At 40.2% G+C, this 23,161-nt stretch overlaps 1 protein-coding gene across 4 annotated transcripts in view; it reads left to right on the top strand.

The window, feature by feature from the left end:
* nck2b (NCK adaptor protein 2b) overlaps nt 1–23,161 on the top strand; it is a 79,349-nt gene that overhangs the window by 32,040 nt on the left and 24,148 nt on the right. Inside the window, exon 1 of one of the 4 annotated variants that reach the window (XM_059964377.1) lies at nt 6,236–6,483. The exons of the other annotated variants lie outside the window; for them this stretch is intronic. The gene's annotated coding sequence lies outside the window, so the exon portion shown is untranslated. Of the gene's footprint in view, nt 1–6,235; nt 6,484–23,161 lie in introns of those variants that run through there. 4 annotated transcript variants of the gene reach the window in all.

Genomic DNA, 23,161 nt, shown 5'->3' with positions numbered 1-23,161 from the left:
ATTGTGGGCCCCCTGTCAGTGTCGCGTGGAGCGCGGCACCTGCTGACTATCGTGGACCGGTTCACAAGATGGCCAGAGGCAGTCCCGCTCACCGACACCACCTCCGAATCTTGCGTCTGAGCCCTGATCACCACCTGGATATCTCGCTTTGGTGTACCGGCCCACATTACCTCCGACAGAGGCGCCCAGTTCACCTCCAGCCTGTGGTCAGCTATGGCCAGCCTTTTGGGGACTCAGCTGCACCACACAACTGCCTACCACCCACAGTCGAACGGACTAGTGGAGCGGCGTTTCCACCGTCACCTGAAGTCGGCCCTCATGGCCCGCCTGCGAGGAGCCAACTGGGCGGACGAACTTCCCTGGGTCCTACTCGGCATCCGCACAGCACCCAAGGACGACCTGCACGCCTCGTCGGCCGAGTTGGTATACGGCGCACCCCTGGTCGTCCCCGGGGAGTTCCTACCAGCCCCACAGGGGCAAGAGGAAGATCCCGCAGCAGTCCTGGGCAGACTACGCGAGAAGCTCGGTAACCTGGCCCCCATACCCACTTCACAGCACGAGCGGAACCCGACCTGCGTACCCAAAGACCTGCAGAACTGTAAGTTTGTGTTTGTACGAAGGGGCGGGCATCAGCCACCGCTACACCGGCCATATGAGGGGCCGTTTATGGTGCTCCGGAACAACGGGTCCACGTTCGTGCTGGACGTTGGGGGGAAAGAGGAGATTTTCACGGTGGACCGACTCAAACCGGCCCATGTGGACCTGGCGCAACCGGCCGAGTTTCTGGCACCTCGGCGCAGAGGCCGACCTCCCAAGCAGGTTCTGGCCCAGACTGTGGACATTGGGGGGTGTATCGCCGGTTCTGGGGGGGGGGGGTTATGTGGCGACCCATTTCCTGGCACATCCGAACCGGCTCACAATTAGATAGCCTACGGGGGGTTGCGAGCACAGAGCTTTGGAGCCTCTGCACCACGGGGGGCAGGTTGAGGGAGGCTTAAAAGTGAGGCTGAGGATTTCGAATAAAGTTTTTTCCTTTGACTGCAGTTACTGACTCCGTGTCGTAATTTTAGCGCTGCATGTAGCACACCGCTACATTATTGTATTTCTGAACATCCCAAAGTACTTTACAGCCACTGAAGTACTTGAAGAGTATGGTGACTCTTGTCAAGTGGGGGGTAAAATGCATACTACAATAAACAGCTGTGCCATTTTGATATCTAATCTGTTTCAGGGATGTTGATTGGATCTTAGGAAAGTGCAGTGAGATTGCTTACATCAATCTAGTAGATGAGCCATAATGTAAAATCATATGCATGTTCAGGTGTCTGAGGTAGAACAGCATGAGAGTTTGCCTTTTCTATGGTAATTGAACTAAAACTAGTTGCTGGAAAGTTTCTGGAAGGGGTTACCACATGAAACATTAACTTTCTGTTTCTAACCTGCCGAATATTTCCAGTATTTCTTTTTTTATATACACAATTTCTGTCTATTGGGGTTAGCTTCACAAGAGATGTAGACAAAGCAGTACAATACTTCAGTTCATGTCTATGCCAATTCAATATTAAATTAAGCTAAATTCCTTCTGTCTGTACATTATTCATATCTGTCCATTCCCTGCATATTCATGTGTCCATCTAGCAACCTCTTAAATGCTACCATTGTATGTTTCCTCCTTCATACCAGCAGCCCATTCCAAGCATCTACCAGTTTGTGTAAAAACGAACTTGCCCAACGTATCTCCTTAAACGTTGCTCCACTCACCTTAAATGTATGTCCTCTAGTACTTGACCTTTCTGCCTGGGGGTGGGGGAGGAGAGAATCTATGTAACCTATCCATGCCTCTCATAATTTTATAAACTTTTATCAGTTCCCCACTCAGCTTCTGATGCTTCAGAGAAAACAACCCAAGTTAGTTCAACTTTGCATTATAGTTCAAGCTCATCTTAGTAAATCTCTTCTGTACCCTTTCCAACCATCTATGTCCTTCCTGTAATGGGGCAACCAGAATTGTACACAATACTTCAAATGCTGCTTAACCGAAGTTTCTTACGGCTGCAACGTATCCTAACTCTTAAATTCATTGCATATGCCCCCTTCCACATTATCTGTTTGCATAGTCACTTCTGGGCCCACAAGATCCCTTTGTATACCAACTGTTAAGCATCCTGTACTAACTGTATATTTTCCCCTTGCAGTTGATTACCAACAGTGCAACACCTCAACACTTAACCAGATTAAACTCCATCTACCATTTCTCAGGCTATATCTGAAACAGATCCATATCCTGCTGTATCGTTTGACAGCCCTCTACACTATGCACATCTCCACCAATCTATGTCATCTGCAAACTTACCGACCATTATGCATTTGCATCCAAGTTATTTATATGTCACAAATGACAGAGACCCCAGCACTGATCTCTTTGGAACACCGCTGGTGAACTCCAGTCAGAATAACTCTTCTACCAAAGTTTTCTATGGCCAAGTGAGTTCTGAATCCAGACTGCCTGATTTCTGTGGATCCCATGCATCGTCATGTTCGTGATCAGTCCTCGACTAGATATAATCTGCCTGGTACAAAGCCATGTTGACTGTCTCTGAACAGGTGGTGTTTTTCCAAATGTGAGCAAATCCTAACCTGAAGGATCCTCTCCATTATCTTCCCTACACTGATGTGAGGCTAACTAGCCTATAACTTTCAGGATTATCTCTATTTCCCTTCTTGAACAAAGGGACAGCATTGACTACACTCTAGTCTTCTGGGATCTCATTTGCTGCTTGTAAGAATTTTTGCCAATGTCCCATCAAATCTCCTCTCGTGCCTCCTTCAATAACTTGGGATATATCCCAGCAGGCCCATCAAAATTAATTTATGTATGTTAGAGGGGAGCTTTTTCATTACATGTTTTAATAGTTTAGCACTCGGGAGGAAATCAAAATTAGGACAGTTGTTTAATAATACTTATTAATATAGTCATAAATTTATTATAGTACGTAAATGACCATCTGACCACTTGAATCTGATTGCACTTTGTTAAGTAATCGGGTCACTGCTATAATAACAACATGAGAGGAGACCTCCGCAACTTTTGCCACCTTCAACAGGACCCCACCACCAAGCACATCTTTCCCTCCCTACCCCTCTCAGCTTCTCGCAGGGATCGTTCCCTCCGTGACTACCTGGTCCACACGTCCCTCCCCACAGAACTCCTACCTGGCACTTATCCCTTCAAGCGCAAATGCTACTCCTGTCCCCACACCTCCCCCCTTAACACCATTCCGGGCCCCAGACAGTCCTGCCAGGTGAGGCAACACTTCACCTGCCAGTCTGCTGGAGTTGTCTATTGCATCTGGTGCTCCCCGTGCTGCCTCCTCTACATCGGTGAGATCCGACACAGATTGGGGGACTGCTTCGTCGAGCACCTATGCTCCATCCGTCACAATAGACAGGACCTCCCGGTTGCCACACACTTCAACTCTGCCTCTCATTCCCATCTAGATGTCTCCATACATGGCCTCCTCTACTGCCATGATGAGGCCAAACTCAGGTTGGAGGAGCAACACCTCATCTACCGTCTGGGTAGCCTCCAGCCTGGCGGTATGAACGTTGAATTCTCCAATTTCCCGTAATTCCCTCCCCTTCCCCTATCCCAAGTCCCTCTCTGCCTCTCTCCCCTTTCAACTTTCTGCTTCTTTATCTCTACAGTTTTTTCATGCTTATCCCCTCCCCCCCTTTATCTTTCCTCTGATTGGTTTTCCACTTGGCGCCTCTAGGTCCTACCCCCTCCCCTATCTCTCTTACTGGGCTTCGGCCCTCTCTTCCCCCCCACCCCCATTCCTGATGAAGGGTTTCAGCCGGAAACATTGGCTACTCTTTTCTCACGGATGCTGCCTGGCCTGCTGAGTTCTTCCAGCGTTGTGTACGTATTCTTTGATCCACAGCATCTGTAGTTGTATTTTTGTGTTATGAAAGGAGACCATTAGGCCACCATGCTGTCTTCTAGGGGAATAATCCAGTTAATCGCATTACCCTTGCAACCCTGTAACTTATTTTCTTGCCCACCAATTCTGTTTTGCTCTGGAGATTCTCCATTCACATTTTCAGACAAAACTACTCAGCAAATGCTTTTTCAAGTCACCCCAGGTTCTTTGGCTTATCATTGAAACTTGGGTCATTTGGCCCTTGAGTGAGAACAGCTTCTGTCTACGTGCCTGATCTAAACACGATTCTTTGCATCTCTTTAATTTCTACTTGGCCTCCAAAGAATACATCACCAGACTTTCCTGTACATCTTCTCAGCCAAAATCACTTTTTGAAATGTACCAGTTGATTTTTTTTTAATGTATCATGTTGAAACTTTCTTTGCATTCCAGAGAGTGCCATCTAGAACTGTCAGAATTAGGTTTATTATCAGAAACTTGTATGACATGAAAATTTGCTTTGTGGCAGCAGTACAGTGCAAATACTAAAAAAAAAATTAGTTCAAGTTACAAATTTAAAAAAAAGAATAATGAGGTAGTGTTCATGTATACTCTAGTTGTTTCCAAACCAGTGTTTTATAGAAGTGCAACATAATCTCCACTTCTGTATGCCTGTCATATGAAGCCCAAGGCTATATGCAAGACCCACAGTATTTTCTTAAAAAGCCATCTTCAAAGATTATGTACCTAATTAGGAAATATTTGTCAATGTAACATTCTTTTGTTTCCAGATTTACTTAAAGTTCATATTTATTTGTCAATGATTAAGCATTTGCATTTCTGCTACCTAAAGGAATCTGTGGGGTGTTTGTATGTGACCTAAATGCTCCTACAAACTTGGTGTTTATAGTTCATATGAGAAGAGAGGTGTTAAATAAGATATGTTCTTATAAAAATAAAACACCAGTAGTGAATGATGCTGTTCCCATCCATAGATTGATTTATTTTTGTGAAGCTGGAAATATAGCATGATTCAATTACCACCACACACATTTGTGAGTATTGTGTGCAGTTTTGGTAACCTACCTACAGCAAAGTTATCAAAAAGATTGAAAAAGTACAGAGAAAAGTTACAAGGATGTTGCTGGGTCTTGGGAACTGAGTTATAGGGAATGTTGGCGTAGGGGTTATGACTTTATTTCCTGGAGGACAGGACAATGAGGGGAGATTTGATAAAGGATACAAAATTGTTAATGCAAGCTAGCTTGTCCCATTGAGGTTGGGTGAGATAGGAACTAGATGTCGTAGGTCAAGGGTGAAAAGTGAAGAGGAACCATTGCTATTCACTACCAGAGTGGTCTGAGTATGGAATGAGTTGCCAGAGAATGTGGTGGATGTGGGTTTGATTTCCACTTTTAAGGCAAGTTTGGATAAGTATATAGACGGACTGGAGGGCTATGGTCCAGCTGTGGGTTAATGGGTCTATGCAGAATAACAGTCTGGCGCAGATTCAGGGGCACGAAGGGCTTGGTTCTGTGCTGTAATGCTCTGACTCTTGGGGCTAAATAGCCTATTGCTACTTTATTTCATAGTTCTCATGTTTGTATTGCTTTTGGACTCTATGGTGAGAGCCGTGTTACTTGTTTACTTTGCCACCGCTAACAATCTGCGATGCTATGAGTAGCCATGTGGTAAAGTAAATATGCTTTCAATGATACTATTTGCAGATTATATGGTAACAAGTTCTACAACAAGAGCATTTCTATAATTGTGATCGTGGGAAGGTCCAGTCTGAAAAGATCTTGTACTTTTGCAAAGATATTTGGTAATTTGTAACATGGAGTAGTATGATTGCCACCCAAGAATAGTTTTGCTTTTTTTTTGCTGAAATGATTAATCATCCATCATTGTATAATAGCTAGTTACTTATGTTTGGTCATATTCCTTATTTCATAAATTCCAAGTAAGTGTTTTTAATTATAAGTTACGGAAAAATTGCTGTATACTGACTCTAGTCATGTAGATGTGATTCAACAGAAGATCAGATCAGCATGGACTAGATGGTTTGAAGGGCCTGATTCCGTGTTGTAGAACTTTGACTCCATAACTGGAGTTGAAAGTAATATTTAGTCAATACATGACTTCAGAAAGAGTTGGAAAGTAATCAGTATTGTGAAATGCCTTAATTGCAAATAATTAACAGAATGACTGGTAATAGGAATGTGAAACTATGCATTTGTTTGGAATAGTGACTTCATCTCTTATAAATTATTGACTAGTATTACAAAGCAATCAAAAGCTGCTAAATGAACATTAGGGCATAGATGCAAGGCAACAGATTCTATATATACTGTACATCGATAATGTGGGTTACTGAAATGTACAGGTTAGAATATATTTTGAATATTGCATTGTGTTCTGGTTAGTTTTAGAGGTTTAACAGAAGAGCAACATGACACACTGTAAAAAGAATAGTTTTAGGAAACATAAAAGAAATGTTACTGATGCGCAAATCATTGAAAAATACAGATGGATAAAGCCAGAAGATTTGGTTCTCTTTAAGGTAAGAAATTAGTATGGGGAATACATTAAATTGCTAGTAATTACAGAAGTTTTAAAGCTAATGTTTATTGAGAAGGTTTTAATTCCTTAGCATGGGAGATGAAACAATTTACAGGCAATGGAAAATTTGTTTCCTTTTTAAACAAGTATAATTACTAAGTTAAATTAGTAGAGATAACCCAAAAAATTAGACACTCGCGGAAAGTTATGATGTTATGCCTTCCACTGGTTTGTTTGGAAGTACCAGGAAGTTGTAGTCAAATAATGGCATATGCCTCTGGCTTTCTTGTGCATTCACTTGGCTTGGTATACTGCAGTCTATCTTGTTGTGGAGTGGGAACTGAGGTTTCCAGGGCTAAAGATGAACTGTGTTGTATTTTTAAAAAATATTGGTCTTTAGTAATTGTCTCTTTACATGGACAATTTTGACGCATTAAAAATCAATTTTTTGCCTGAATTGCTAATGCTTCTGCAGCAAGAGAAACAATTGATGTTTTTGGTCGATGACCCTTTGTCAGAACAGGAAAGGATTTAAAAGAAGCTTGTTAAGCTGTGGGGAGGATAGACTAAAATATTGGTGGCATAGGGGATAAACAAGGTTATCTGGTCAGTGAGGGAATTAGAGCAGAGAGTTCATAAGAGTCAAAAGAATGTAGGAAACGTGGAATGCAGAGGAAGACTTACCTGACAAGTCACACATCTTCCATTCTCAGAGGAAACAAATGAGCTGAACCAGTAACTAGTGGCTGATTGATAAACATAGACACTGAGTTACCTGAAATTGCAGAATTCAATATCGTCCAGAAGTCTACAATACATCTAGAGGAACGCGAGTCTTCAAGCATGCCCCAAGTTGTGAGTGAGATGGAATATTTAAAGTGGCAGGTAATGTGAAGCATAAGGTTTCCCCTGTGGACTAAATACAGATGTTGTGCAAAGTGGTCACTCAATATCTGCATTTGTTTTTTCCCCATGTAGAGGAGATTTATATCACAAGCACTTAATGCCAGGGGCTAGATAGGAAGGAATGCAAGTAAATTGCTGGTTCACTTGGAAAGACCTTTTGAGTCCCTCTCATCCCCTTTCAACATTTCACAGGGATCATTGCCTTTGCCTCTAGTCTCTTGTTTGCATCAACTGACCCCCGTACTTATGGTACTTCCCTGGGATACTACAGGTATTTGACCTTTCAGATCTTCCCACCATCCAGGAACTAAGGATGGGTATGTTCAACAGGAAGTAGCAGTTTTGTAGACCTAGAACTTTTTTTAAGATGCCTGATTTGGAATTGATAAATAATTGAAGGTAGGAAATGTAGAAGGTAGAAAACGATATTTGGAACCTTGAGCTAAATGGTCCCATTGTGTGTTGCATCATTCTACAAGGGAAGCTAGCATGAGTTCATCTTATGGGGTGACATCTTTGTTGCTAGAAAAACTTCAAGTGAATCAATTAGTGTATATTTCAATGAATAAAAGTCTCTATTTGACATTGTACCAAAATGACAATGCTTGAATGGCAGAGATGAAATGCCACGTTGATATATTGCAGAGTAATTGTCTGTAGGAGGCAAAAAAATTAACAGGCTAACAAATAATGCATGTTTTGTGATATTTTCAACGAGTATATTTGGGGTTTTGTTGGGATATGGGGAACACTATGAAAGTTGCAATGCTGGTGAAACATTTAAGGATTGTTTTGAAGCAGTGGTTATAGATTTAAAATAAACATCAAGGACACAGATTCACAGTGTTGCCTGAATTACAGGGCTTGGGTTTGAGGGCATAGGCTTCAAAGTGAGGAGTTTTAATGGGGATACAGGTGATGGCACATTTTGCTTTAGAGATTGGTCACTGTTTGGAACATGTGTCTGAAATGGTGGAATTGGATACAATTAATACATTTAGCAAGCACTTGGTCACATAAGTTGATAAGGAATAAAAGGATATGGTCCTTATGCAGGCAATTAGGATTGTAGATGTGCAAAAAGTTGGGACCTGTTTCTGTGCTGTATAACTGACTATGAATGATAAAACATTTTGGCTCATCTTGACAGTAAAGAGCTTAGCCTACCCGTTTTGGAGGTCATGAGTTGCAGATACTCAGCAGGTTATGATCAAAGGAGGTTAGAGACAGGCTGGCGTTCAGATTTTTAAAATTGATGGTTGCAAGAGGCATCTTTTGCTGAGCTCAAAGAAAATGCACAAGGTCATGGAAGTTGTTTTGTTTTTGTTAGGTTATAGGATCCACTGTTGTGGACCATGAAATGCTCCATATTTATTATTTTGTCTTGAAATGCTACAAGATGTTCTAGCTTAAACAAACCCAGTCGTATCTTTTGTTCTGTATTTTCAAATGTTGTGAAATAAACTAGTTTGTAACGATTTTCATCTAGTGCTAGATACTAAGTGTTTTATTTGGCTTTTGGAAAAAGAAATGAATATCCATTATGGCAGTTAAAAATTGACCATATTAAGCATTATCCAGAGGAATTGTTGAGAAGTTCAATTTCTGAATGGGGGGGGGGGGGGGGAGAGTTCTTTAATCTTTCAATCAATCATAAAAAAGTCATTATTTGAAATTGTTAACCATTAGATTTTGTTTTCTCAAAATATCGTAAGCATAAGATGAGGAGTCCTTGAAAGTAATTCTATGGGTTATGGAAACAGTTCAGTGTTGGGGTGAGTAAAGTTGAATGAAGTTATCCCCTTCGGTTCAAGAGCCTGATGGTTGAAGGGTTAATAAACTGTGTTTGGTGTGGGTTCTGAGGCTCCTGTCCACCTTCCTGATGGCAGGTGGGAGAGGAGAGCATAGTATGGATGGTGGGTATCTCTGGATGCTGCTTTCTTGTAACAAAACTCCATGTAGATGTGCTCAATGGTGGGGAGAACTTTGCCTGTGATAGACTGGGCTGCATCCACTACCTTTTGTAGGCTTTTCCATTCAGGGGCATTTCCGTGATGCAACCAGTTACTCTCCACCACACATCTACAGAAGTTTGTCAAAGTTTTAGATGACATGCCAACTCTTCATACTCTTCTACATAGAGATGCTGCTATGCTTTCTTTGTAATGACACTTGTGTGCTGGACCCAGGATAGATCCTCTGAAATGATAACTCCAAGGAATTTAAAGTTGCTGACCCTTGGGACCTCTGATGCCTGATGAGGACTCGTTCATGATCCTCTGGTTTCCCCCTCCTGAAATCAATGATTAGCTCCTTGGTCTTACTGACATTAAGTGAGAGATTGTTATGGCACACTCAGTCAGATTTTCAATCTCCCTTCTATATGCTATTCTATAGGATTCGGCCAACAACTGTGTTGTCATCAGCAAACTTAAATATGGCATTGGAGCTGAGCTTAGTCTCAGTCATGGTATAAAGCGAGTAGGGCACAGTGCTAAGCAGATGGCCTAAGCAGATCACCGTGCTGATGGTGATTGTGGAGGAGATGTTACCAATCCAAACTGGGGATGCAGAAAGGGGAAGATGAAAAGATGAACATGTACTTATCCTGTTCATTTGAGTCCCAGATCCAGGCAGAAGGCCTTGTGCAAAATTGGTTTCCCCAATTAAGCTAAATGTAAGGACACAGGTACAAAAAGTTGCTCATGCCATTTATTTTCCACAGCACAGATTTTTTAAAATCATTTGAGTGCCGTATCTTAATCTTTTTAACTCTTAACAATTGTTGTTCACACACTTTTTCCTGTAATCCACCTTGTTAATTTTTGGATCTTGGTGCCTGACTTTGGATCTGGCTTGCTCGTGTCCCATGGTGAGTAGGGAGACTCCATACTTAGCTAGCCTTTTCATGTGCTTACCTGTATTCTGTATGTGTAAGATGCCAAAGTGGTTGTTGTTTTTCAGACAAACACCAGGGGTTCTGGAGTATGGGGGCAGTTCTAGGTACGAGAGGGTCAACAGCCACTGTAAATTGTCCCTAGTGAAATAATCTTGGGCATAGTCATAATAAAGTGGGATTAGTGTAAATGGGTAGTTGCACATATTCTGTTAGCCAAAAAAAAAACTGTTTCCCTGTTCTATAACTGTGAGAAACAATAAGTTCAAAGTATGTTTACATTATGCATCTGTGAGATTTGACTCCTTACAGGCAGCCAATAGACCAAAGAAGCCCTTTAAGTAAAGACAGTCAAACACCCAATGCACAGAGAGGAGGGGAAATCGTGCAAACAATAGAAGTAAACAAATAGCATTCAGAACTGAAGTTTTATGAAAGACATGAAGCCATGCATCACTGCAGCTGGTGTAGCCTCTAGCCTCAGTTCATTGCAGAGCTGAGCAAACGTTGCGGGACCACCACTGTGAAGCCATGCATCACTGCAGCTGGAGCAGGCCACAATCTCAGTTCAGTGCAGAGCTGAGCAAACGACTCGGAGCAGCAAACAGAACTGGCCCACCTCTCGCCTCTGGTCCTGACACCCTGACTTTTCTAATCTGGCTCAGCACTTAAATATTCCAAACATCAGGTCATTCTTCGCTGTTGGACAGCTCTGGGGCCTGGGCCCTGCCGCCATGATTCAGCCCATTCCTGACCTTTCCAATTCAGTCTGGTGCTTAAATCGATCAGACATCATGATATTCCTTGCTCCCGCTGCCACTTGCTTCCGCCTCTGCTTGTCTAGTCTGCATGCCTCTCCGTTGTTAGCGGTGTTCGTTATTAATAAAGTGTTAAGCAGTTTTCTTGGTTTTGGATTTTGCTGCCAGTAAGTAGTTGCTGGGCATCACCAATTTCATCTTAAACTAAGTCTTCATACTTATTGCTTAATCTGTGAGCATTACAAGATTTATTGCCAGTTGAACTGTGCACTAGCATTCAAAGGTAAAATCAATATCTATTTAATGATTAAATCATTAAGGGCCTTCACCACCTGGGACATGCCCTATTATTACTACTGTCAAGGAAGAGCTACAGGAACCTGAGGAACCACATTCAGTGATTCAGGAAACAGCTCCTTCCCATCATCAAATTTCTGAACAGTCCATGAACACTGTTATTCCTCTATTTGCACTACTTATTTTGTAATTTATAGTAATTTTGTCTTTGCACTGTATTGCTGCCACAAAACAGCAAATTTTTTGCCCTGTAAGATAATAATGGTATTAGTGATAATAAACCTGATTCTGATCCCATTTAAACAAAATTCCAAGTTGTAATAATATTAAAATATATAGCACTCAAATAGTTATAAGCTTCTAAGTACATACAAGTAAATTTGTCAGCTCAATTTGTAAAAAAAAAGTAACCTGATACTTGCCCCTTTGCCTCTGGGCTATTCCTTTCCATTAAAATGAATAAATTAAATCATTAAACCTACCCAAGACTAGGCTGGCTCTTGCCTAAGGCCCAGATTTCCCTAACAAAACTGCAGCAAAATTGCAAGAATTTAGTACCACCTTGAGAGATTCAATATTGGAGTGCAGCTAAAATGACAAAATGGCGTTGCAATTTGATGGGACAATGGGAATGACCTACTGGGAAACTTGAAAGGTCTGCTTTCATGATTGGCTCCCAGAAGTGTTTCAGATTGTTAATTTAACTTTCCCACCACAAAGCATTGTGGTATCTATTTTAGCTACTTGGTTTGGAACTCGGTGAAGAAATAACAATGAGAGAACAGACTAAAAATGATCTCATACATTATCTATTAAATTAATGCAAGTTGGTATAGAACATAGAACAGTACAGCACTTTGGCCAATGTAAGACCAAAATCAGGTTTAATATAACAGATGTACGTTTTGAAATTTATTGTTTTCTGACAGCAATACAGTGCAATACATCTTAAAACTATAAATTACAATAAGAAATATATTTTACAAATTAAATAATAAACATCAGACTCTGCGCTGCTGGAAATCAAAAGCAACACACATAAAATGCTGGAGGAATTCAGCAGGTCAAGCAGCATCTGTGGAAAGTGATTAAACAATTGACGTTTTGGGCCAAGTCCCTTCATCAGGACACTTTGAGCCCCCCTCCCCCCACCGGGTCCATTCCTTTATTATCATGTTTCCTACCACTGTTGCCCTTAAACTCTTGCTCTGCTGAGTCACCCATAATGTTGTGGGCAACTTAGCTCACATTGGACTCCATGGAGCAGGGGTCCCCAACTTTTTTTTTATACCATGGACGCCTACCATTAACTGGGGGTCCATAGACCCCAGGTGGGGAATCCCTGCTCTTGAAGATCATAACGCCTAATCTTTTTGGAACACAGATAATTGGTTCGATATGAGATGTATTGAGACTTGCGTAAGCTATGGGTGTGACCATCCTTGAACTTATGTTATCTACTTAACCGTAGTGCAGCCAACTGATACTCAAGCTCCAAAGTCAATGTTCAAGCTGTCAATTGGCCAGCCAAAAAGAGACTGTCTTCAGGATTGGGATTTATTTTTCTGCAAATCCATTTAAATTGTCTGATTTTTTTTTGTATGATAATGCATAGTTTTAAGATTGCAGAAGCAATATAAAGTCATGGATATTCACAAATTACTACTTTTATAGTTTTACTTCAGTAATCCATGAAGAGGAAGAGGGTTTTTTGCTTCTATGGTCATATTACACATTACCTCTTTTTAGAAAGGAATGCTCTTAATGACGTTCAAAGGTTGATTTTATTGTCGAAGTATGCACATGCAATACAACTTTAATATTTGTCTACTCTTGTAGCCATTACAGAAAGACCATGCATGTTGGGAAAACACAACTTCAACTCTCCCACCCCCACCACCACCACAGTACTGGCGCTTAAAAGAAAAAAGAACAACCCCAAAATCCTCCCCTCACCTGCAGTAATAAAACCAGCCAGAGTAACAATCAAGAATCCTCTGTGCATAAAAATTCTCAACCCCTTCACTCACAGAAAAGAACAGTGACAATAGCGCCAAACCCCCAACACCTCCCATACACAAAAAATTAACAGATCACCTTCCACCCAATATCCACAAGAAAATAAAAAGCTGAAGGAAACCAATATAAAGTACAGTGCAGTAATCGTATAAATCTCAGAATATGGAAAACGTTTTTTCACTGTATACTTGGAGAGCAGCCGTATGAAAAGAGTAACCACCCACTCAGGGCTGAATGCACCAATCCAGCTGCTGATTGTCTCACGCCAAGCCATTATTGACGGCCTCCACATTCACCACTGCTTCAATCTTCCCTGGCGCTTTGAGATGGAGTCATTCTTGTCCCAGCACCTCATCTCTGATCTTTTCCACGAGTCAGCTTGTGTCCTCAGACCTTCTCGGGGGCCCCCCACCATGTCTCTGATCTCCACGAGGCAGCTCTCCCGTGCACAGCAGAGTGCTGTATGCTTCCATTGAGATTCAAGCTGTATGTCCAACATTTTCTGTAATGCAAAGACAAAAAGAACAAGCAGAAGGTGTCAAAAGAGTGAAATATTGAGATTTGCTATCTGAAAGATGTCGCCTGAGGAATCATTGTTCATTGTTGCCATCGTGACTGGAAGTATCAAGATGCTGCTGCCTTTTGATCCAGACATGTACCACATAATTTATATTTTACTATTCAACCTATTTGGCTTGTATCTTGGGTTGAAATAGTTCTTTGGGATTAGAAAGTAGCTAATGATACTTCATTAGCAATTTTGACTCCGTGAACTTTGTCCAGAGAGCATTAAATTCAAAACTGCATGAGTTCATTCATGTGTGCTAGTAAGTAAATTCCAAGTTGGCACTGGAGTGTGTCATGCAAGGAGGAAAAAGCTGAGCTTCTCCTCAATTAAATTTTCAAGATTAGAAGCTGATTTTTGAAAAGATATTTATCATGAGATTTGGAAAGTGGGCACTGATATTTTTTGCAATCAGACTTTTTTCAGGAACAGTGCCAGTATGTTTTTAATGCTTAAGCCTTGCAATGAAAAAACTGTTTATTTAACAATGGAATTAATTCCTTTCAGTTGTAAGTTTCTTTTGCTGATTCTTTTAGTTCTGCTAGCCCACGAGCTTAGCCAAGCCAATCTTCACTCTAAAGAGCTCATTTAGAAATTCCTTGATTCCAGATAATTTAAAAAAAATCTATTTGAAATTCTCTGCTCAGAAAAAAAAGGGTTTTAATGCAATTTAAAAAAAACATTTAATTAACATAGTCGTGGAGCTGTTTACGTAACTGTCTCATTTAGGTTATCAAAATTATGGGCAAGTCAAGAATTTTGTGTTTCATAAACTGATACATGATGCAGAATTTATATATACTATTTCCTGTTCCCTAATTGTGCTGAAATTATTATAAAGCTATTTATTCAGTTATGATTAAGCTCTATGTATATTCAAAAAATCAATCAAAAACACATTGCCATATATATTTGGCTATCATGTGCACTATAATTACTGTAATTTCTGCATTTTTAATTGCCAGTTGGCCTTTTTTTTATCCATCATGTGATTTCTTTTGAACATGTTGGATAAGTCGTACAGTCCAAAGCATTTCCACCCTAATGAGAAATATTCTGTTTCATTCCTGGTGTTCTGAATGAGCTCACATTGAAATACACAAAGTGCCCAATCTGAAAGCCTGCCATTTGACTCATCTGTTCCATGCATAAATCTATTTCCATTTAATCCTTCCATGTATATATCTTAGCAGCATAATCCTTTATTAACAATTTTCTGCCTCGTATGTTTTTTCCAGTTTCCTTTCAATCCACTTAAACTAATACCTCAACCTTGCAGTAGTGATTTTCCCATTCTTACCAGTCACTAATAGGGAAGCTTCTTTTCAATTTCGTAATTCATTTTTTTTGGTCCCCAAAAGGTATGAATATTTTTCCCTCCTCCCTTCATGGATTCCCCACTCTGATCTCTTGCCTCTCCTCACTTACCCATCACCTCCTGCTGGTGCCTGCTCCTCCTTTCCTTTCTCCTGTTGTCCCTGTCTTCCTGTCTGATTTCTTCCTCTCCAGCCCTTTACCTTTCATACCCACATGGCTTCACCTATCACTTTCTAGCTATCCTTCCCCACCCCCTCCCTTTTTATTCTGACTTATTCCCCCTTCTTTTCCAGTCCTGAAGAAGGATGTTGGCCCAAGACATATGTTCATTTCCATGGATGCTGCCTGACCTGAAATCCTCCAGCATTTTCTGTGTGTTGCTTCGTATTAATGGATGTTTATTGTTCACCATAACTAGTATGTGTCAATGATTATCTTCATTATATAATTCTTCAATCTGTTTTTTTTTCATGCAAAGGGGATGTAATAGTTTAAATGACCTTGTACTAGTGGTTGAGTAGTGTTGAGGGCGCATTTGGGGAAATAGCTGGGCTTAAGTCCTTTAACTTTAGTGTTTGGCTGGCTTTATGGCGGTGGGGACCAGCAAGATGTTCAACATAGATGGAACAGATGAAGGGTCAACTTCAACATACAAGTTCAGATATTAAAATTTGTACTTAGGCTAGAAAATTATAGAACTGTACAATAATGTGAAGAAGAGAAAATTGAAAAATGAAGGTGGCAAGGAAAATTTCTTCTTGTTTTAAAAAAAATGTTCATAGTATTAATACACTTCAGCTGCATATTGATCAGAGAGCTTTACTGAACATATGGAAATGAGTTAGCTTTATGAATAAACGTGTCAGCAAATGTGTACCAAATATGAGCCCCTCCTTGTCGCTGAATAGGTCATACGCCATTTCAACTTTAGCCTTGTAAAGTGATTTCTTGCAGTACGTCATCAGTGCAGTTATCACGTGAGGATTGCTTTGAGATACCAATTTGTGCCTTTTGTCCTATTGATGTGCTCATCTCAGAGCCCCACTTTTCTTTGTCTATTCTAGCTAACTCATTTCATTTTTCCAAAGAACTGGATGTAAAAGTACTTATGAGGGAAACCAGGAGAACAAAAAAGGGACACGAGATAGCTTTGGCAGATAAGGTAAAGTAGGGTCCAAAAAGATTCTATAGTATATTAAGGGTAAAATGGAAGAGAAAAAAAGGTCTTTTTAAGGATCAATGTGGTTGTCTGTGCAGCCACAGGAAATGGATAAATTCTTAAATTAATATTTCTCATCTGTATGAAGATCATGGAAGCTAGGGAAATCAAGGAAGAGAATAGTGATGTGTTGAAAGATGTCTACAATACAAAAGAGGTTCTGGCTGTTTGTAGCTCATAAAAGTTAATATTCGCAGGGCCTAACCAGTTATATCCTAGGACGTTGTGGGAAGCCAGTGAAAAAATTGCATGGGCACTGGCTGAGATATTTACATTACCTATAGCCATGGGTGAGATACTGAAAGATGGTTAATTTATTTAAGAAGAGCTACAAAGTCAAGCCAAGGAACTACAGGCCAGTGGTGGGGTAAGTTACTGGAGGGGTGTCTGAAATGCAGCATTTGTTAGCATTTGCAAAGGCGAGCTACTGTCTGTTTTAAACATGCAGTGCTAAACTCTGCCTTAGCCTAATCCATGCGTGTTTGATACTCTGTCCATCAGTAACTCAGTAGGTGCTCAAATGGATATTGGACCTTCAGTCACAATTATGCATTGTTATCTTTTTCAGTGCAGGTCAGACTAGGAAAAGTGTACTTTCTGCCAAATTAAAACTGAGATTGTGCACATTTAGTTTCTTTCCTGCTGAGAAATTTGACAGATTCAGCACTTTGGAAGATGCTTCCATTATAAATCATAAAAACTGGTAGCGTAAGTCAATCCCGATTTTCAAATTCTCTTGAACTGTAGCCTTGTGCAAAAAAAGTTAACATCTATCCACTTAGAACATATATCTACTTGATACCATTTCCCCATAAATAGCCTGGCAAAATCCATGCACCTCCTCAACCATGGCATGTTCAGCCAGGACTCTGGATTGATTGGGTGGAGTCTTGTGTTGTTGGCATTGTAAACATTATTATGCATTCCTGGTCTTTTCACACCATGAAGTATAACTCCTAAGTGTAACTTGCTCAGTTTGGAATGTACCCTGATGTCCTCCCAGTAATTACTTTATGTTGATGTTGCTTGTGATGGATCAGTAACTATAATTCCCCTATAAAGCTGTAACATTCTGGTTGATTATGCCATACTTTTTTCTCCAAATTGGTAACAATGTCATTTTTTTTCTTTTCCCTGTCCACAATGGATGTGGTTGTACTCTCACAAAGGGCTGAGGTCATATCTCTTTGTGGTAGGAAATTGTGGGTTATGTTTGGAGTACTATCATGTATCCAGACAGTACACAAGTGCTGATACATCACATTCAAACTGCACTATCCACTCTTATACTTCAAAATGTAATTGTATGCTAATGATGTTAATGCCCATCTCTGTACTTCAGTTAAAGTCATCAAAGGTATTCCATTGTCCCTAAATTAACTGACAGACTGATACCGTCCATGAAAATTGTGGACTTCCAGCTTTATGAAGCATCTTTGCTCTGTAGATAGCCCAGCTGCTTTTTTTCTCTCAGTGTGAATAACATTGCTGTGCTCTCATTTTGCATTGGGCTCTCTCTTCAATCAGTCACCGGTCTCTGTTCTGCAAATTATGATAAAACTAATTCCCTGCCTTAAAGTGATGGTAGCAATAACTTCATTAGATCATAATGAATAAGAACAGCATAGTCATTATCTGTATGGTAATACAGAAATTGATAAAGGAGGATGTAAAATGGTGCTTAGAACTGACATTCTTGGAGGAATTTTCCATTGAGGTCATATCACTAGAACTTGGAATCAAGAAGGGGAGAGTCACTCTAGTGGGGCTGTATTATAGACATCACCCCCCCCCCCCCCCCATGGTCAGTGGAAACTTGAACTAGTGAGAAGGAAAGTTGTTGATAGTTATACAGATAGGGTTGTATTAGTAAGAGATTTTAATTCCCTGATAATTGACTGGGCCACCTGGTTGAGAGTTGAGGGCCTGGATGGGGTGGAATTTGTGAAATGTATCCAGGAAAGTTTCCTGAGAGAGTCCTTTTGGGAGGATGCAATACTGGACTGCCTTGTGGGACAAGACAGGGCAAGTACTTGAAATAGCAGCCAGGGACCGCACTAGCTCTGGTGATTATAATCCTATTAGTTTTAATATAGTGATAGAAAAGGCTCAGAGAGGCCCATTGATTAGGGTCCTAAACTGGAGCAGGATTAATTTTGAGGAATTGGGTAGGATCAAGCAGAGGTCTAATGTTTAAAGAGAAAAGAATGAATAGCAAGTCTAAGTGTGAAAGCAAATGTCAAAGAACAGCGTGTTCCTGTTAACATGAAGGGTAAGGCTGGCGTTTATGGAATCCTGACTAGTAAGAGAAATCGACTCTAGTAAAAAAAAAAAGCATGTATTGAAAATGGGTTAGGACAAGAGAATTCCTTGATGAGCATAAAAAGATTAAAAATAAATGTAAGAAGGAAGTCAGTGCAAGGATGGTATGGGATGGACCCAGCAGATACGGTTAAGGAAAATCCCAAGATGTTTTCTAGCTATATTAAGAGTAAAATGGTGGCTGGCTTGAGTAGGTGCCTCAGACTTTGTGAGAGGTAGAAAATAAATAAGAGGTTCTTGTGAAGATATTTGCCTTATTTTAAGCCACTGCAAAACTCACAAAGACTAGGTGGCTAATGTTGGTCTGTTTAAGAAGAATAGCAAGAACAAGTTGGGGAACAACTGACTGGTCAGCCCAACATCAGTTTTGGGGAAGTTACTGGAGGGAGTTCCGAGGGACAAGATGTACCAGCAGTTTTATGGCTTTGTGAGGAAAGTCATGCTTGAACAATCCTTCAGTTTTTTTGAAGAGGTAACCAGAAGCGTAGAGCAGTATTTAGACTTTAGTAGGACCTTCAACATGGTCCCATGCCATAGGCTGGTTTGGAAGGTTAGGTCCTGTTGGATCCAGGGAGAGTTAGATGGAATCAAAATTGGCTTAGATAGAAAGCAGGGGTGGCGATTTAAGGATGTTTCTTGAGATGGCTGTCATTGACCAATGGTGTGCCACTGGAGTCAGTGTTGGGGCTCTTAGTATTCATTATTTATATAAATAATTTGGATGCAAATGTACAAGGCTTGATCAGTAAGTTTGCGAATGAACTTAGCCACACAGTCATGAGCATAGAGCAAGTGGAGCAGTGAGCTAAATGCAGATTCTTGAGGTGTGCTTGTGTTGATTGTCAGCAAGGGATAGGGATAACATCTCCGTACTGAATTTGGTTTCTTGATGAGTATGTTGAGGATCCAGAGAGGGGAAAAGATTGACGAGAGACCTATGGGTTAACACAGAGGGTGGTGATTATATGAATGAGCTGACAGTTAGGATGGAATAGTTAGGTTATAGGGCCTGTATCCATGCTATATTGGTCTAGAACTCTTATCTTAATGTACTGATATATACACACTGACCTCCTAATTTCTTAAAGTTTGCATAAATTTGGCATGTCATTTAAAATTTTAACAAACGTATGGATATACAGTGGAGAGTATCCTGACTGGTTGCATCACGACCTGATGTGGAAACAACAGTGAAACAACACAGGAACAGAAAATTCTACAGGAAGTGGTGGATACAGCCCAGTCCATCACGTGTAAAGCCCTCCTCTCTGTTGACCACATTTATAAAGAGTGCTGCCACACAAAAGTTGATCATCAAGGACCCCCACCATCCAAGTCATGTACTCTTCTCGCTACTACTGTCAGGCAGGAGGTACTGGAGCCTTCGGTCCCATCTCATCACTCATGAACAGTTACTACCCTTCAACCAAAAGGTTCCTTGAAACAGCATAGGTAATTTCACTCACCTCAGCTCTGAACTGATTTCACAGCCTACATACTCACTTTCAAGGACTCTGCAACTCATTTTTGCTGCATTATTTATTTTTTGCACCATTTCTCGTTTGTACATTGGCTGTCAGTTTGTTTATGTATAATTTTCATAAATTTATTGCATTTCTTTATTCTGCAAATATCTGCACAAAAATGAATCGCAGAGTAATATATGGTGATATACGTGTACTTTGATTAAATTATTTTGGCTTTGTAGGGTTGTCTGCAGAAGTGAGCTCTTGGTAAGGCTCCTCTTCATCCTGTTTTCTGTTTCAGTTTTTTTTTGTCTTAATCCCAATGGTTTATACATGGCAATGTTGATATCTGTCATTATATGCTTGATTTAGATTCTCGATTAAGACTTTATCTTGTAATTTCTAGGAAACGCCAACCATATAGAGCTTTGTCAAGCTTGATGCAAGATTTTCCTTAGAGAAGGTGGTGATTAGGTGTAGATAATGTTGCTCAAGGTCTTGTCTTTTCTACTTACCCCTGCAGCCGAGAACTTTTGATTCTTTTGGTACATCTTTCTAATATTTATTCCCCCCCCCCCCCCCCTCCAATGTCTACTGCATTTCTTTAGTGCTTCCTGCCCCAGAATGTCTGGCTTTTGGTGGAATGACAATACATTCCTGCCATTTTTTCTGTCCTTCTAAAACTGCTTATTTGTTCCTTTAATATTTTGTATTTAATTGTAATATGCTGAGGTATATGCAACTTGTTCCTTTCTTAAGTGAAAAAGTTTTCATTGCTGAACAAATTGTTTTTTTAACCATGTATTTGGATATCTAGGTCTTGATTGTTTGTCTGTTATTTTCCTTTAATTGGCAACTATTTGCCCCTCATGGAAAATTTGAGATAGAACCTTTTGTTTTTAAACAGAATCGTCATTCATTTCATATTATATTTGGCGAAGGACATTTAGCCCATCACGTCAATGCTGGTTCTCGTGTACTTATGAAATTCTCTGTTAAAGTATTTTAATCTTTCTAATTTCTGACCTTACCAGTGTCTCTTAATAATGTTTTGCTTGTATGGTTATCCATGCTACAGTCCTTTTTCAGTCGCTGATTATTCCTTCTTGTCTGTATCTGCTAGTAATAAGGCCTCCCTTTTTATGAGTTCCAGCTAAAACAGAGCATAGTTGTCTTATTTTCCCACAGAAGTGCCCCAGCCAGGCCTGCTTTGTTGGACTTGTCTAGAAAGTTAAGTTCTTGTCAAATTACTATCCCAGCATGCTTTTGTTCAGTAACCTCTGACCTAAATTCTGCCATATTAAATTGGTTTTATGATGCTACAGCTTGAATTGTGAGGCAGAGTAAAGGTTAGTGTTCCTTGTGGAGATCAAAGTTGTGAATTTTGAAGCTTCTTTCGACAAAGTGCACTTTCTTTTCTGCAGTACCAAAAAGACTTTGGAAACAGAGCAACATATAGAGAACTCTGGAGGAACATAGCGGGTCAGGCAGCATTTATGGAAAGAAATGAGCAGTCTCCATTCGGACTGAGACTCTTTATCAGACTTGGAAATGTAGTTCCCTTTCCATTCCTTTAACTATGAGAATAGTGTTATGTTTTTAGTAATGCAGTATGGTAACAGGTCCTTCTCACCCGATGAGCCTGTACTGCCCTATTACTCCCTTGTGACCAATTAACTTACCAACCCATACGTCTTTGGTATGTGTGAGAAAACTAGAGTACCCAGAGAAAACCCATGCAGCCACAGAGAGATTGCAAAAATTCACACTTTTCATTGGACTACATGCATGGGATTTGCAAAGATCATTTAAGTATAGTTTGCCAGAGTTTTTTTTGCAGCTAGACCACTGCTCATGTCAAAGCTCTGAGTCCAAGTTAGATTGTGCCATTTCCCTATGGGCTTTCAATTGAAAGTAACAAACATGTTATTCCATCAGTGGGAATGCAGAGAAATCCCTGTGCCGCAAGATTACAGCTCAGTGAAATTTTCCATCCTCAACCTGTCATAATCAGTTTACCCATTTGCATGCTTTTGGAGCACACCAAAAATCATGTTACTCTTCAATGTGATTAATGCCAACATAAAATCTTGTAAAACGCAGCTGAGTTTGGATGGGTAAATGCTGACTTCCTCCTTCACTTCCAAGTGCTGTGAACTCTTAGTAACCATGTAGCAAAAGTGAATTTTAATAAATGGTATTTAATGTTCTCTACTTTCCACTGTAACCCATGGAACCTTTGATAGATCTTATTCTTTGAGAGTAATATTTTAGAAGTCCCAGACATGCATTTAAAAAAAAACTTACCTCTGAAGTATGCAATTCAAAATCGAGATAATCAGGAAATTATAGGCTGGTTAGTCTCAAGTCAGTGGGAGGAAGGCTATTGCAGAGGATTCACATGGATATGAATTATGAGCATTTGTTAAAACATGATCTGATTAGGGCCAGTCAGCATGGCTTTCTGCAGACCAGGTCATATCCTATAAACTGGAGGGGTTTTTTTTTCCGGAGAAAAGATACTGAGGGTGGCTGTTGTCTACATAGATTTAATAAAGCAACTGACCAGGTTCCTTGTGGCAGGCTGATCCAGAAGATCAGTATGCATGTTATCCATGTGACTTGATGGTTGGACTCAGAGTTTATATGAATATAGCTTGATCTAACATCCAAGTGTTCTTAATTTCCATATCTTGTCTATGTGGGGGACATGGTAAGAAAGAACAAAAATTCCTGATGCGTGACTTGTGGCTTTTCAAGTGGATTTGTTTTCAGTGTGCATTATGATCAATTTGTATTCTAAACAATTTGAAAACAATACTTCCTTTCAGAAATTATTGTATCATTTGACTAGATAATCATTCTAAATTTAACCTGGTTTAAATGTAAATTTGAGGCTGTTTATACTTGAAGT

Source organism: Hypanus sabinus, chromosome 3, assembly GCF_030144855.1.
Source record: "Hypanus sabinus isolate sHypSab1 chromosome 3, sHypSab1.hap1, whole genome shotgun sequence".
NCBI lineage: Eukaryota > Metazoa > Chordata > Chondrichthyes > Myliobatiformes > Dasyatidae > Hypanus > Hypanus sabinus.
The sequence above is the reverse complement of the archived record's forward strand: the minus strand, read 5'-3'. Positions and strand labels throughout refer to the sequence as shown.